Source organism: Natrix helvetica (genome assembly GCF_964273705.1).
Source record: "Natrix helvetica genome assembly, chromosome: 1".
Classification (NCBI taxonomy): Eukaryota; Metazoa; Chordata; class Lepidosauria; order Squamata; family Natricidae; genus Natrix; species Natrix helvetica.
In genome coordinates this window covers 2,970,042-2,984,590 of record NC_138548.1, presented here as the reverse complement: position 1 = coordinate 2,984,590, position 14,549 = coordinate 2,970,042, and positions in this window count along the sequence as shown.

The following is a 14,549-nucleotide window of genomic DNA, read 5'->3' as shown; positions in this document are numbered from 1 at the left end:
AAGTTCCTCTAACATGGAACAGGAGAAAAAGTTATCTGTGCACCTGCACCTGTGACCGACTCTCCCTTATGGACCGAGATAATCATGTTTATCCCCACTTTGGCACGGATCCAAACTCTTCCATCTAACCAGGGCAGCCAGGGGAGTTTTTGGCCACAGCTGTCAAATGTTGACTTGGTGCCTCTGGGGAACTGAGGACCTCAATGCAGAATGAACTCCAGGTTTCCATGGAGAAGCTCACTTAACAGAGACAATAACCAGAGAGAAACAAAATTATGATTTATTCATTGCAAAGGCAAGAGGAGACAGTAGTAAGTCACTGGTCTTTTGCCCCCAAGCAGGCCCAGGTGAAGAGTCCCCTGGCTCCATAGGACTATGGCACTGAATGTGGATTCAGGCTAGTCTTAGCAGGCGTCTATTATTATGACTGTTTTTCTGTTGCCGGGAGACAGTCCTGACTCCTGGCAACTGCTGGTCCCTGTAGTTTCCCTAGGCAAGTTTTTCAGAAGAGATTTCTCCTTGCCTAGGCTGAGAGGGACAGGCCCAAAGTCAACCAGCCATGCCTGAGCCAAGCTACTATTCATGGCCTTCCAGTTTCTAGTCTGGTGCTTTCACCACTACGTCAAATGGGCTCCTTACATATGTTAATAGGAAATCCCTCTGTGGAAAAAAAAAAGAACTGTGGTTCTCTGTTCTCTGCTTATCTTTCTTTCCAATATGTTTCTCTTCCCCCATGATTGGACTGGACATCCTGATTGGTGGAGGGATCCCTGCCAATCAAAAACCATTAGTCCCACCCCTTGTATTCTTTTTCCAGCTCTAGTTTCCTTGCCTTGTTTGACCTCTACTTTTTAAAATATTTCTATTCAACATTTTGCAAAAAGCATAAATTCAAACACTAAATACAGAAAGTAAAAGAATCAAATAAAGAAAAGTGCAGAAAGGAAAAATAAAAATGGATAGCAAGGGGGAAAAGTCCAAATTCCTTTGAGAACATATAACTATGATTTCAAAATTATTTGTTGCTCTATTGGAGGGATGAGTGCGACTCTTTGGGGTTAATCAGAAAGTAACCCCAAGATTCTGTTTAATAGCAATAGCCATAGCACTTAGACTTATATACCACTTTACAGTGCTTTATAGCCCTCTCTAAGCGGTTTTACAGAGTCAGCCTATTTCCCCCAACAATCTGGGTCCTCATTTTACCCACCTCGAAAGGATGCAAGTCTGAGTCAGCCTTGAGCCTGGTGAGATTTGAACTGCCCAATTGCAGTCAGCCGAAGTAGCCTGCAGTACTGCACTCTAACCACTATGCCACCACGGCTCATAAACCCCCTTTTCTATTGTCTCATTGAATGAAGTGGCCTCCGTTGCTTTTAGGCAGGGAGGGAGATGTAAAATAATATTCAGAAGAGATTGTGAATGGTGAATGCTTGCTTCTGCTTTGAGAGAGGGAGTGGGCGAAGGTGTAAGGCAGAGTCTGCAACTTTTCCCAACTCAGCAGACCAGTGGAGGTGACAGTGGTTGCTTACGTGGGGCGGAGAGGGGATTGTTTCATGCATGCATCAGTTTCACAAATGCAGCTGCACATGCTTCTTCACCCACCCCTTCTGTAGCCCGGTCTGAATGGGCCACGACCCAGCATCTGTCCGTGGTCCCCGAGTTTGGGAGCCCTGGTGTAAGGGATCAGAAACAGAGGTGCTATTCTACCAGTTCAGACCGGTTCACCTGAACCGTAGTGGAAATCGCGGGTAGCCCTGCCCACCCATACAGGCTCTATGGCCCCCCATTTAGGCCATTTTTTGCCAAAAGAGCATTCATAGAAGGCTGAGTGCATGCATGGAGTGCGCTCACTTTTGTGAACCAGTAGGGAAGGTAAGTGAATACAACCCCTGCTAATAAAGGAGCTGATTCTCCCAGGTTGAGAACAGCCTGTTACATGAATCCAAGGACCAAATAACCAGCACAGGGAGGGAAAAAAAGAAGGGATTGGAGAGAGAAAGACAAGAAAAGACAGTCACGTGGGCACTTCTAATTGTAAAGCCCTTCACCTCTTCCTTTCATCTGTCATCCCCATTCTCTAATACCATCCATCTTTTGGAACTGCTAAGTTGGTTGGTGATGGTTCTGTGGTGCTTTGCCTCCTTCTTCCGGTCCGTGTTGGTGAAGAAAGGGTCTGGACCAGGGGTGTCAAACTGGTGGCCTGCAGGCTGGATGCATCGCATACAGGCCACGCCCACCCCAGCTCCGTGAAGGGTGAGAACATCACAAAATGTCTCACAAGAGCAACGTGATGCAGTGAGTTTGACAGCATTTCAGTCGGGTTTCAGGCCCGGGTACAGCAAGGAGATGGCATTGGTCACGTTGGTCGATGATCTCTGCCAGGCCCGGCACAGGGGCTGCTCCTCTGTCCTGGTCCTATTAGACCTCTCAGTGGCTTTCGATACCATCGACCATGGTATCCTACTGCGACGACACAGGGGGGTTAGGAGTGGGGGGCACCGTTTTATGGTGGTTCTCCTCCTACCTGTCTGATCGGTCGCAGTTCGTGTTGACTGGAGGGAGAGACCATCCCCCAGGCGCATCACTTGTGGGGTGCCCCAGGGGTCGGTTCTCTCATCCCTCCTGTTCAACATATACATGAAACCACTGGGTGAGATCATCCGTGGTTTTGGGGTACGGTATCATCAATATGCTGACGATGCCCAACTTTTCATCTCTACCCCAAACCACTAAAACGATGCCCTCGGCGTGATGTCCGATTGCCTGGAGGCTGTACGGATCTGGATGGGGAGGAACAGGCTCAAACTCAATCCCTCCAAGACTGAGTGGCTGTGGTTTCCGTCATCCCAATTTGTGCATCTTGTTCCATCTTTGATGATAGGGGGAGAAATTTTAGCCCCCTCAGAGAGGGCCCGCAATCTGGGAGTCCTCCTGGACACACTGCTTAGTTTAGAAGAACACCTGAAGGACGTGACCAGGAGGGCCTTTTACCAGGTTCGCCTGGTACGTCAGTTGTGCCCCTTCCTGGATCGGGATGCTCTATGCACAGTCACTCATGCCTTCGTCCTTTCTCGCCTGGACTACTGCAATGCTCTCTACATGGGGCTGCCCTTGAAGAGCACCCAGAGGCTTCAGCTGGTTCAGAATGCGGCCATGCAGGTTATCATGGGGGTACCTAGGTGCTCCCATGTTACACTCCTTTTAGGCGGCCTGCACTGGTTGCTGGTTGTTTTCCGGGTGTGATTCAAGGTACTAATTATGACCTTCAAAGTGTTCCATGGCTTAGGCCCAGGGTATCTGCGAGACCAACTACTGCGACCAGTAGTCTCCCACCGTCCAGTGTGATCCCACAGAGTTGGCCTCCTCAGGGTGCCGTTGGCCAGACAGTGTCGGCTAGTGACCCCCTCTAGAATGAGCTGCCCCCGGAGCTTCGCATAATCCCTGACCTCCGGTCCTTCCGACGTGCCCTAAAAGGTTGGCTTTTCCAGCAAGCTGGCCTCGCCTGTTAATTTTATCTAATTTTTAAAATGTTAGTGTTATATTAATTGGGTTTGTTTTTTGGATTGTTTCTAATTTCCTTTTAACTTTTGTAATATGTGTTTTTTAATGCTGTACGCCCCCCTGAGACCTTTGGGAGAAGGTCGGCATATAAATCCAATAAAACAATAAAACAAACAAAACTAATTCTTGGAAATATTTCCATTCTAGCTTCATTGGGATTGTTTGGAACAAGTGCAACAGCCTTGGTAAGATATTCATTTTACAATACAATAGCAGAGTTGGAAGGGATCTTGGAGGTCTTCTAGTCCAACACCCTGCCTAGGCAGGAAACCCTACACCGTTTCAGACAGACTACTGTTGAGCAAGGTACCACCTATATACTGTAGCTGTGAATTTTGTTTTTGTTGCCTAAATGTAGAACCTTACTCTTTTCACCATTGAATTTCATTTTGTTAGTGCCCAATGTTCAAGTTTGTCAAGATCCTTCTTTATCTTAAGCCTGTCTTCTGGAGTGTTGGTTACTCCTACCAGCTTGGTGTCATCTGCAAATTTGATGAGTTCCCCATTTATTCCCTCATCCAAATCATTGATGAAGATGTTGAAGAGTACTGGGGCCAAAACAGAGCCTTGGGGTACTGCACTGCATACTTCCCTCCATGTAGATGCAGTTCCATTGAGGACTACACGTTGAGTGCAGTTGGTCAGACAGTTATGAATCCATCTGGTGGTGATGCTGTCTAACCCACATTCTTCTACTTTATTTAGTAGTAGGTTATGGTCTACCTTATCAAATGCCTTACTGAAGTCCAAGTAAACTATATCAACGGCATTCCTCTGGTCCACTAATTTTGCCACTTTGTCGTGTATATGTATACGTATATGCCAATGGTGGGTTCTGGATGGTATGCCCCAGTATGGGAGTACCGGTGCCTGCTGGGAGCAGCAGCCACCGTACTGAAATGGTGCTTTGGAGGACCCACCCACCCACCCACTTCCTTACCTGTATTTGAGCCAACTGGGCCATTTGCACATGCGCAACCAGCGTACAGTGCCTGTGCGATGCTCTGCTGAGCAGCTTGAGCATCGTAGGGCAGTGGGAGGTGGACACCTGGCCCAGTCGCGGTGTACCAGTTATGACAGACTTCGGAACCCACCACTGGTGTACACATACACATATGCATATGCATATATGCCTTGTAGATAAACCACTGTTTGAAAGACCTCTGTGTACTGTATTTTGCTCCTGAGTTGTCTCAAATGAGTAGTCACTCTATGCATACTCTGACTACTCTCCTTCCGTGGTAGCCAATTGAGGTTTATTCTAACATAAAATACAGTGAAAATAAAGATTAAAATGGGGGGAGGGGGTTGAAGAGAGTACAGGATGAAAAAGGGGAAAAACCAGGAGGGAGAAAAGTTGTTGCCTTCCAACTCTTTCCAACATAGGAAAATACAAAATTTATGACTTCAACTTTTACATTACATTTAGTGATTACAAACTATTTCTATAATTGCTGGTTAAAGAATCTGGAAGGCTATTGTGAACCTTTTTTTTATTATAGAATGAGATGAGTAAATTATCACTCAATAGAATCAGAAAGGTTGCTAGAGGCCACCCAATCCAGCCAAGGGTGGGATCTTACTGGTTTAGCGACCTGTTCGCTGAGCTCCCAGACAAAGCGAGTGGAATCTTGTACTCCATCCAATTCAAACTTTTTCTTCTCCTGGCAACTGGCCAAGCAGTCAACCAGGTGGATCTGGACTCTCCCATCAATCATCATGAGAAAGGGCGTTCGCAGGTAAGACCAACGCCCCTTCCCAAAGATATCAACAGGAGAGTCCAGGATGGGACATACAGAAGCCTTGGAAGTCCTACGGGCAGGATCTGTCTTGGTCTGAAGTGCTGACCTACTCATGCACCTTCTGAAGTGCACACCGACCAAAAGCTGCCTCTGCTGATGAATATGTGGCAAGTCTGTAATGGTGGATGAAGAACACTGGAGATGTCCACATCATCGCCCGACATATTTCCTCCACTGACACCTGGGTAGCCCAAACAACTCTAGTGGCCACAGTTCTTGTGGAATGGGCTGTGAACCCCCAGGCACCGGGAGAGCCTGGCTCTCATAGGCTCTGGCAATACAAGCCCTCAGCCAATGACCCATCATGGAAGGTGTCACCCTGTGGCCCAGAGTTGATGGCCTCTGTCTTCCTGAAAGAAGAGGTCCTGGAGATGTAAATGCGGAGGGCCCTCCTTACATCCCATTTATGCCATTGCTTTTCCAAAGTATGCTGAGGCCTAGGGCAGAAGTCCACATTACTTCTGGCAAGGAAAACAGCTGAAGCATGGCAATCCACTCTGCACCAAACAGCTGGGCTTTGGAAAAGGAGATATAGGTGAATATAGCACAAGGAAGGGAGGGAGGGAGGGAGGGAGGGAGGTTGTGTTCATGGGTATAAATAAAGCAGCCTTAAAGCAGCTAGAAAGAGATATTTTTCTCTAATAGTAAGACTCACAAGGATTAATAGTTGGAGGAGCAATTGTAGGAGGTGTAGTAGCAGTGGAGAAAAGTGGAGTAGTGAATACTAGTTTGTGTGTATGTGTTGTCTATGGGCTTGTGTTGTTGGATCACCTCTCTTATGTTTTGCATCCCGCTGACTCAGATATTTGAAAGAACCCATGGAAATAGTCACAAGTCTACATACCAATTATATAGAACATTTCCTGCAAACCATTTTAGTCTTTAGACAACATACCATCACACACACACACACACACACATACAGATCTGTATCTTCCAAAATAACTATTAACTATTAACTATTATCTCTAAGTTATTTCAACAAGTAAGACCATATCCTTGTCTTATCCCTTACTCAATAATAATAAGTCATAATAAATAAGTCATGATATATTCACACCCATCCTTCCTTCCTTCCTTCCTTATTTCCATCCATCTGCACACTCTTTCTTCATAATATTTCAAGATGAGAAAAAAATAGAATAGCAGCCATTAATGTTTATTTCACATGATATATATTAATAGTGTGTGTGTATATATACACACATACACACATACACATATGCATGCATGCATGCATGCATGCATACATACATACATACATACATACGTGTGTGTGTGTGTGTGTGTGTATTTGTGTTACAACCCCTGGTATGCCTAAATATGGGAGGAAGGTCACTACTCCCTCTTTCTGTCCTTCGGCTCATCACAGAAAACCATGCAGGCAGAAAACCATATTTTTATTTTTAATGTTGCCTTTTTTTTATATTTGTGTTGTATTTGTACTGATAAATAAATAAAGGGAGACTAGTATAGATCTATTTCGAGCTAATTAGCTCTCATCAGCTAGCCATACCCTTACTGGGATTTTATATATATATATATGTATATACATACATACATACATATATTTGTATATATAATCTGTATTATATATATATATCTGTATATACATACATACATACATACATACATACATACATACATACATACATTTATTTGTATGTATGTATGTATGTATGTATGTATGTGTGTGTATGTATGTATGTATGTATATATATGAGTTAAAACGTATTAGGTTAATTTAAAAATATATGAAATAAGTTAAAAGAATAAAGAAGACTTATTTAAATTCTAGAATTTTAAAAAAACTACTCAATTGAATGACAAAGTTAGTAGGGCACTTAGCAAAACCTCAGAGATCTATGGAAATAAACATGTTTAAAAACATCATTAGGGAATCCAAGCCATTTTTAAAAATCATTTGATGAAAATAAATGAAGAACCTGTACTGCTGGAAATTATTATATACATATTTAATCTCAATGTTCATTTCCATGTTTCTCTTTAAAACTACTCTGGGGACAATTGACAAAATGTATCAAAGTCAAAATAAAATTTCCCAAATTCCATATGAATCACAGATTTTTGTGTTTCATTATATTCTCTCTGCAATTCAGATGGGGCCTCAATAGGATAATGTAGCATTTGGGGAAAAAGATGCAAGCCAAGAGACCAGCCCCAGAGGCCAAAATGGAGAAGATCTGCACGGCCACCATGGATTTCCCTTTGGTGCTCAGGTAGGTGGGGAGGAAAGTGATCCAAACACTGCAGAAGACCAGCATGCTAAAAGTAATGAACTTGGCCTCGTTAAAGCTATCAGGCAGTTTCCTAGCTAAAAATGCCACTGTAAAACTGACGAGAGCCAAAAAACCTAAATAGGCAAGGACAATGTAAAACATGAAAGCTGAGTCCTGCTTACATTCCAAGATAGCCTCTCCAAGCACAGTATGAAAGTCCAAGGTAGGAAACGGGGGAGAGGTTCCCAGCCAGGTGGCACAAAGAAGGGCTTGGACCAGAGGACAGGCTATGACAATGGAGTTGGTCAGTGGTTTTCCTAAAAGTTTCCTTGTCTTGTTCCCAGGTTTAGTGGCCATGAATGCCAGAACCACCATGACAGTTTTTGCCAAGACAGAGGAAACTGCCAGGGAAAAGAGAATGGCAAAGGAAGTTTGTTGGAAGAGACAGGAGAGCTTCCTGGGTCGACCAATGAAGAGGAAGGAGCAGAGGAAGCAGAGCAGGAGGGAGACCAGGAGGATGTAGGTGAGATTTCGGTTGTTGGCCTTGACAATCGGTGTTTCCTGATGTTTAAGGAAAATCACCAGGACTGCCAATGTGATTATAGAGAGAAAAAGAGCGAGACATAATAAAGTGTATCCCATGGTCTCTTGATAGGCAAGAAAGTGGATCCTCTTGGCAATGCAGTGGTCCTTGTGTTTATTGGGAAATCTGTCTTCTGGGCAGAGATCACAATTAGCTGCATCTGAAATCAAGAGTCTTTGTTTAAGGATTTCAGGAGCATCTACAATGAGTGTTATCCCTCCCTTCAGGGTGGCCTGAGCACCTCCTTTCTGCTGTGGCCAACCCACAGACTTAGTGTTGGAATGAATTATGTGTATTGTACAGACAATCAAAAAGAGCAAATCATCCATGAAACTGATGGTATCTTAGTCACAGACAGGAATCTGTTCAGCGCGAGCTGTTTGATCAGTTTAAAGGGTCTCTCCAATCACTGGGCTCATCAATGCCTACTGTACATTTTAGAGTGGGAGAAACTATGAAATGTGGACACCCCCCCCCAATTTATACTGAAATCCCCATAATTTTGATTGCACTGTAAGCCAGGGATCTTGCTATTTTGTTTATGTGTAGAATAACAGAGTTGGAAGAAACCTTGGAGGTCTTCTAGTCCAACCCCCTGCTTAGGCAGAAAATCCTACATCACTTCAGACAATCTCTTCTTAAAAACTTCCAGTGTTGGCACATTCACAGCTTCTGGAGGCAAGTTGTTCCACTGATTAATTGTTCTAACTGTCAGGAAATTTCTCCTTAGTTCTAAGTTGCTTCTCTCCTTGATTAGTTTCCACCCATTGCTTCTTGTCCTGCCTTCAGGTGCCTTGGAGAATAGCTTGACTCTCTCTTCTTTGTGGCAACCCCTGAGATTTTGGAACACTGCTATAATGTCTTCCCTAGTCCCTCTTTCTCTTAAGCTAGACATACCCAGTTCCTGCAACCGTTCTTCATATGTTTTAGTCTCCAGTCCCCTAATCATCTTTGTTGCTCTTCTCTGCACTCTTTCTAGAGTATCATCATCTTTTTTACATAGTGGCAACCAAAACTGAATGCAGTATTCCAAGTGTGGCCTTACCAAGGCATTATAAAGTGGTATTAACCCTTCACGTGATCTTGATTCTATCCCTCTGTTGATGCAGCCTAGAACTGTGTTGGCTTTTTTGGCAGCTGCTGCACACAGCTGGCTCATATTTTGTCCACTAGGACTATAAGATCCCTCTTACAGTTACTACTATTGAGTCAGGTACAAGATATACTGTACCTGTGCATTTGGTTTTTCTGTGTACCTTGTCCATTGTTCTGGGCTGAAAGAACCACAAAATGAAAGAAAGAAGGACATACAACTGTATATTGAGTATTGTATGGTCTCTTTTTCCCTTCAAAAGTGGTTCACCGGGAAATTGATTATAGGAGGGAGAAAGGAAAGAAAGTTGCAGATACAAGTCAACATTGAGAGCTTTCTTGGTCAGCGTCTCTGTTTGTATTTCAAATCTGCCATTCAGATTTTTTCACCTCTAGGGGAAAGCCGGTAGATAGGAATAGCTCAATCTCTTATTTTTCCTATAGGTGTATCTATTTCCTGGGAGATCAGTAGGGATGAAAAAAGAAGCAGCACCTATTATGAAAAGATTGGTACCTATTCTTCCAATGGCATGTGAAAGTAGGAGAAGAAAGGCTAGTAGGGTACCCATAAGTTGTTGACTGATTGCATAAGTTGAACACTGATAGCAGTGTTCCAATACTTGAGGGGCTGCCACAATAAGGAGAGAGTCAAGCTATTTTCCAAAGTACCTGAAGGTCAGACAAGAAATAAAGGATGGAAACAGAACAAGGAGAGATTCAACCTGGAAATTTTCTGATAGTGAGAACAATCAACCAATGGAACAGAAGTTACCTTTGGAAGTTGTGGGAGCTTCATCACTGGAGGCTTTGTAGAAGAGACTGGAGTGCCATTTGTTGGAAATGGTATTGGGTCTCCTGCTTGGGTGGGGAGTTGGACTAGATGACCTACAAGGTCCTTTCCAACTCTGTTAATCTGTATCTGTACTGAAATTACCCTGCTTTATAATGGTTAGAAGCAGGAAAATTGGCCTTTGGGGGGAAGGTGAGTTCAATTCCATAAACTAAGATGTTCTGCTGAGAATATGAATATTTTGAAGCATGTCAATCTTACCAAAATTAATTAATATGAAAACACATTAATATCTGCTAAGTGGTTTCCTTGAACATGGAAGACCTAAATTTGAAGTGTGATTTTACCTGTCTGATCAGAAATGGTCCCTTCTGGACAAGGTTCACATTGGTAGCAGCAAACTTGCTCACCCTCTGGAACTCTTCTCCTCTCTCCTGCCTGGCACCTCTTCATGCCACACCTGGCAAAGGGCATCTTCTGAAAGACAAAAGAGAAATGCTTGAGATGGCCTAAGCAATGGGCATGCTTCATTCTTGATTTCCACACTTCTTTTTCCATGTTCAGAAGGTCTTCAAAATAAATGGCTCACCCATGGTCCACAAGAAACCAGGAATATTTCCTGAGGGATTCAGGCCAATAACGTTCATGACCCATCAATGGAAACATTGAGCTTTACTTAAAAAAATATTCATGAGGAGCCAACTGAATAGAAATGGTCCTGTTCTGACCCAGCTCTCAAACACAACAAGCCCTCTGTAGTCAAATAAATGTTTCCTTTATTTGGTGTGCCAGGAGTCTAAGCAAAAAGTTTCTCTCACACACACAGCAGGCTAACAAGTCTGTCCAGCATGGAGTTGAATCATTGTCTGCCACACCTATTCATCTCCGTCCCCTGCATTTTATCTGCAGAGCTAGGGTGGGGCTTCACTAGCAGTGGTAGATCTTCCATCCTAAGGACAGGCCCATAGATTTCCATTGCTCTCCTCTCCTCTGCCTTCTGTGCATCTGTGCATCAGGCACTGGACCCAGCTGTTCCTCTTCTTCCTCATCAGCCACCTCCAGACCTGGGAGCTGTTGAGGCTCCCCTGAGGGCTGACAGATGGTCCAAGCTCCCCCTCCATCTCTCTCTGACAGCTCCATTCCCTCTTTCTCCTCAGAGCTCTCAGGTTGCCTTGATGCTGGCCCTGACTCCCACACCATCTCCTCATCTGATTTGGCTGCTTAGGGGGGGCAGCAGCCGAGAGGTCAGAAGAGGCCCATGGAAATTATTCTTGTCTCCTCCAATTGTATCCTGGGTTTCAAGCAGATGTTCTTTCCAATCCTGAACCTTTGTAGACCTGCCACATATCTGACCTCAATTGTGTTACACGCAAGGAAGGTTTTCCACCAAATGTCTGCATGTTTGGTAACTCAATACTTCTGTTTCCAGTTAGAAGGAAATTCTGCATCCTCAGGAAAGAATGAATCTTTCCCTAAATTTACAGCACTTCCTTCCATCTCACCTTTGTGACCCAGATGATTGCATCAGAGTTAATGATGAAATCTTGGCCTGGGGGAGCCCCAGCCTCTACTTTCCCAACTTTCACAGGGACAAGTGATTGATTGGGGAGGAAAACCCAGTTGAGAAGATCATATCGAGCAGATCCAAGTCCATTTTCTGAGAAGGAGACGTCATCTCCGGCACTATTGTTGAAGTGGACATTTCTCAAATAGGCAAGGATCTGAAAGAAAAGAAACATTCAGAAATTAAAGTAATCAACCCGAAAGCCACAAATGAGAGCTCATGGGTTCCATCATTCTGTGTCAGGTCCCATTGATCTGTATCGGGACCCTGCCATTCTGGTGGGAGGAGGAAGGTTTGGAGCTATGCTTATATCGAGTTTTCCTTTGTTCTTTTCTTTCCTTTGATGTACCTTTGTGGAAGTTGGGAAGGGGGAAGAATGTGCCTTGGGCCATTTGTTTTGTTTCACCACCAAAGGAGCGAGATCATGGCACTTGGGAACTGCCTGTTATCACCTTCTCAGCCCGAAGTTCTCACAGCAACTTCACACCCTGGGATTGGCTCAAAGATGAACTGGATATTGGGAGTAGCTTCAATAGGAGCAGTTTAACCTAATGCTCCAGCATGCAAATTTCACATTCTGCCTACACTTTCTCCAATAACTGTCTTATCACTCTCTTCCAATAAAAGTTCATTTTGAAATTCTCTTTGTTTCAAGAGTTTTGCTTTCTTGAGAAGGCTGGTGAGGCAGGACTTAGAATAACAGAGTTGGAAGGGACCTAAGCAGTTGAACCCCCTGCTTAGGCAGGAAACTATACACCACTTCAGACAAATGATTATTCAATCTCTTCTTTAAAACTTCCAGTGTTGGAACATTCACAAATTCTGGAGGCAGGTTGTTCCACTGGTTAACTATTCCAACTCTCAGGAAATTTCTCCTCAGTTCTTTTTTTTAAAACATTTTTTATTTCTTTTTAGACAAAGACAAACAAACATAAAGAAAAAGACATTCTTCCATTACAAATTATCAAAGGTGTGTCGGTTGGTTACAAAATTTCTATGCATCTCTTCCATAGTCATCACCTGCTTTTCATATCAAATCACATATTTTTAATTCAAATTTAATTCAAAAAGACCCGAATACAACAAAACCAGCATACCTACACCCGTGAAAATCTACGAAAACAAATATATATATATATAACGATTATTATATCTCAACCTTAATTTGACTATAATTGTTTTTACATTCTTTTATATGTACTATTCAAAATCTAGAATAAGAATATATAATGCATTCTATTCAATCATCTTAAAATCATCCAATAACAATACATGTTTACAACATATTCTATATAAAGAAAAAAATAAATAAAGAATAAATATTGTTTATATTTAATACCCAAGCTTTTAAATTTCCTCTCATAATCTCCATTTATAGTTTATATAAATTTTCATATTATCAAACTAATATATCTATATGCATTATTATCATTATTAATCATTATTTAACTATAGCTATTATCACTTCATTTTATACATACTACTAATAACTAAATTTAGTTTAGTTTTTGTTATACATTTTCATTGCATCAACCTGTATCTTTCCAGTAATAGTGCAGTCTTATTTCTCTTCCATTTGTAGCATTAATGTTCTAGTTCTTGATAGATTTTGTATGAACTTCTCTTTGCGACATGTTGTTCCTTTTGTATCTCATAAGTGCTCGATACCCACCATCTGCTCTTTCCATCAGCTTATCTTTGGTTATCACTGGTGCTTCTGTCAAGATTTCTCTCCTTATCGCCATCAATTTTTCTCTCTTTTCTTCTTCTATACTTTGAAGTTCCAGTCCATCTAGCCCCCATTTTCCCTATTCCACTCTTGGCATTACCAACCACGCTCACTTTGTTGTCAGTATCCACAATTTTCTTATTTATTTATTTATTTATTTATATTTAATGCTTCTAGACCGCCCCCTCTCCCAAAAGGGACTCGGGGCGGTGTACAGTCCGTGCAGAATATAACAAAATACAATAAAAAGTTAAATATGTACAGTTGGCATGGAGGAGGTTAAAATGTAATTAAAAGAACTGTACAAAGCTAATATAAATATAAGTTTTAAACCCCTAAAATAGACACAATATTAAAAACAATACCCCTAAAAATAACCAGTTGATAAAAAATTTGCCAGGAGGGACAGTTGTGATTATGCCAGGCCTGCTAATCGGAACAGGTGGGTCTTCAATTTTTGCCGGAAGGAGCGGAGGTCAGTAGTGGTTCTAATGTCGGGGGGGGGAGGTCATTCCAGAGGGTTGGGCCCATCACAGAGAAGGCCCTACTCCTTGGTGTTGCCCGTTGGCATTGTCTAGTGGACGGCACCAGGAGAAGTCCCTCCCTGTGTGAGCGAATTGGCCGCAGGGATGTATGTGGGAGGATGCGATCCCGCAAGTAACTAGGTCCCGTGCCATGGAGCGCTTTAAAGATGGTAATCAGCACCTTGAAACGCACCCAAAAAACCACAGGTAGCCAGTGCAGCTCGCACAGGAGAGGTGTTACATGGGAGTACCTCGTACTCCCCATCACAGCCCGCGCGGCTGCGTTCTGAAGTAACTGCAGTCTCCGGGCGCGTCCCAAGGGCAGCCCCATGTAGAGAGCGTTGCAGTAATCCAGGCGGGACGTCACCAGCGCATGAGTGACCGTGCGTAGGGCATCCCGGTCCAGTAGGGGGCGCAATTGGCGCATTTTTGTTCATTTTTTTTCTTCCATTTTTTGAACTCTGTCCTCCACTTTCTTCATTTGATAAACATCCTCAGTTTTTCCACCAAATGTTTCTGTTTTGTATTCCATATTCTCCAATCTCTTTTCAATTTTCTCTATTACAACTAATAGTTTTTGAATTTCAAACATAATCATTTGCAATGTTACAGTTTCTTTTTCCTGTTGCGCCATTCTTCCAATTTTGCAGGCACTGCCACT